Raw genomic sequence first — 2,526 nt, 5'->3', positions numbered from 1 at the left:
AAGTCACATTTTTCGCCCCTGAGGTGCGTCTCCTGCAAGAGGGCAAAGTCCGGCGCCACCCTCCTAATATATGCATTAACTAGACCCCTCTTTATCCTAGAACCCAGGCCATTCACATTCCACGTAAGGATCGAAACCCCCCTGCTGTCTTGTTGCGGTGTCGTCAGTGTACCTGCCATGGTGTGGGGTGGAGTTCATGTTCTGTTTGAGTCTGTGCTGGACACCAATGGCTGTACTGCAACCCCTCCGATTGTGGCTGTCGTCCCCCCCGCCTCCCTCCCCAACCCCAACTTGTGAAACTGTTTCCCCCCAGCGGTCCCGCCCCCTCCCCACCTCCTTCCCCATCCAGACTCATCCCCGCCAAGGACCGAGCTTTCAGTAGGAGTCGGTCTGTCGCCCACCCACAACCGCCCTTTATTTAGGTATTTTGAAACTTAAAGAGAATTTCAAACTGCGAACAACTTCCCAAAAAAAAAAAAAGAATAGGAAGACAGTGATAAAGGAAAACAAAAACTGGGGGTAGTGACAACTTGCGTGCTATTGTGCGTTCCGGCCGACCTCTGATCTAGTCCACTTCAGCCGTGTTCAAGAGTGTGAGTCTTGTGTCGCCGTGTCTGACCCACTGCATCTGTCTGAGTGGTCTTGTTCCATGTCACGTATCACATTTACTAAGGGGTGGATGGAGCTCTGATGCGTGTCTCTTACATCGACCTCCGGTTCCGAGTCTCTAGTTTCAGCCTCATCCTCACCATCCCCTTCCGAACAGGCATGTGTGTGTGACCCCTGCCCAAGTAGGTCTGCCGCGCCGGAGGTTCCTGGCGACTCCGACCTCCCCCTCCTACTTCCCGTCGCTGTGCGTGTTCGATAGGGAGTTCCTGTGGCACGCGAGTGCACCCTCCTGGATTTTTGCCGTTGTGGTTTTGGGAGATTCCATTGTGTCTTTTCCCGCACAGTTCTGTCCATTGCCTCTCGCCCCGCCCCTTCCCTGCTGTTGAGTATCGGTCTCTCTTCGAGCCATTGCCAAGCCTCCTCCGGGTGGTTGAAGAAGATAGACTTTTCCTTGTATATAACTTTAAGTTTAGCCGGGAAGAGAAGCATGTAGGTAATGTTCATAGATCTGAGCTTGGTTTTCACTGAATCGAAGGACCGTCTCTGCTTCTGCACCTCCTGGCTATAGTCCGGGAAAATCATTATGTGTGTGTTCTCTAGCCTTATGACACCAAGCCTCCGTGCCTCGCGTAGAATCAGGTCCCTATCTGCGAAGTTGAGGAAACGAGCTATCACAGGCCTAGGTCTCGCACCCTCCGGGGGTTTCGCCAGCAGTGCTCGGTGGGCTCTCTCAATGACAAAGCATGTCGAGAATTGTGCCTCCGGGAAAGTCTCTTTGAGCCACGTGTGCAGGAATGTCGCCATGTTGTTTCCTTCAATTCCTTCCCGAAATCCTACAAAACGCAGGTTGTTGCGACGCGCCCTATTTTCGGCATCATCGACCTTCCACAGCAGCTGCCTGTGGGACGCTTGGAGTTCTGCCATGTCTCTCCGAATCGTTGTAATCGAATCCTCTGCCTCCCCGATTCGCGATTCCGTCTCCGTCACTCTGGCCGAGAGGTTCCTGAAATCCTGGCGCAGGAGGGTGACTTCAGATCCCACCTCTCCGATTTTCACTTCCAGTGCCGCCCGTGATTCTTGGATATCCGCTCTCGAGGCCTGGATTGCCGCGAGCAGTGCCCCGGTGTCTATGTGCCCATCCGCCGCTGTGTCTTGGTTTCCCTTGGCCTGTCGAGGTGCAGCAAAGCTATCCATGGGGCCTTTTGGCAATGGTTTGGGCGGCGGGTCCTTTTTCCCCATGGTGGTCAGCGTGGGTCTGTGTCCGACCTTGGCCGTGTGTATCCCGCCCTAGCAGAGCAGTCTCGAAGGTCCTCTGCCCGGTCACACTGATCTCTGGTGCTGTCCCGCTTGTCCACCAGGTTCCTGCTCCCACGTTCACCCCTCCCTTGCCCTATTAAAATTGCGGGTCGTGTTGTATGGGGCTGGCGCTGTAGTGCCTCCGCTCCGTCTGCCACTGGTGTGCCGGGCTCCACTTCCCCGTGTCTCCGGTCGTCGGCGGAGTACTACCGCCGCTAGTCGTGTGCGGTCTTCCTCGGGGGGGGGAGCACCTCGTGCGTTTTATTGTCAGGGATCTAGTTCATTTGGGCTCCGATTCCTCCTATGCTATCCATGTGCTCTCCCCCGCCGTTGATACTCCGCTGCCGGTATCTTCCACCTCACCACCGTGGCTGCAGCCTGCTCGTGTGCCCGCCCGTTGTTACCACAATTCCAGCCGCCTATGTCGTTAGGGGGGGAGGGGGGTGTCTTTACTCAGTTACACTGCCCTGTCCGTGTCTCACCCAGGTGTCTCCTGCTGCGTGTGCACAAGCTGCACCTGCCTCCTTCACCTGCGGGGCTCCCCCACCTTCTCACGCCCCTAGCAGGACCCTCTGCTCCTCCACCGTCTCAGACAAGGACGTGGATGTCACCAGCCCATTG

Source organism: Lissotriton vulgaris, chromosome 6, assembly GCF_964263255.1.
Source record: "Lissotriton vulgaris chromosome 6, aLisVul1.2, whole genome shotgun sequence".
Taxonomy (NCBI): domain Eukaryota; kingdom Metazoa; phylum Chordata; class Amphibia; order Caudata; family Salamandridae; genus Lissotriton; species Lissotriton vulgaris.
Note: the sequence above shows the minus strand (reverse complement) of the source record.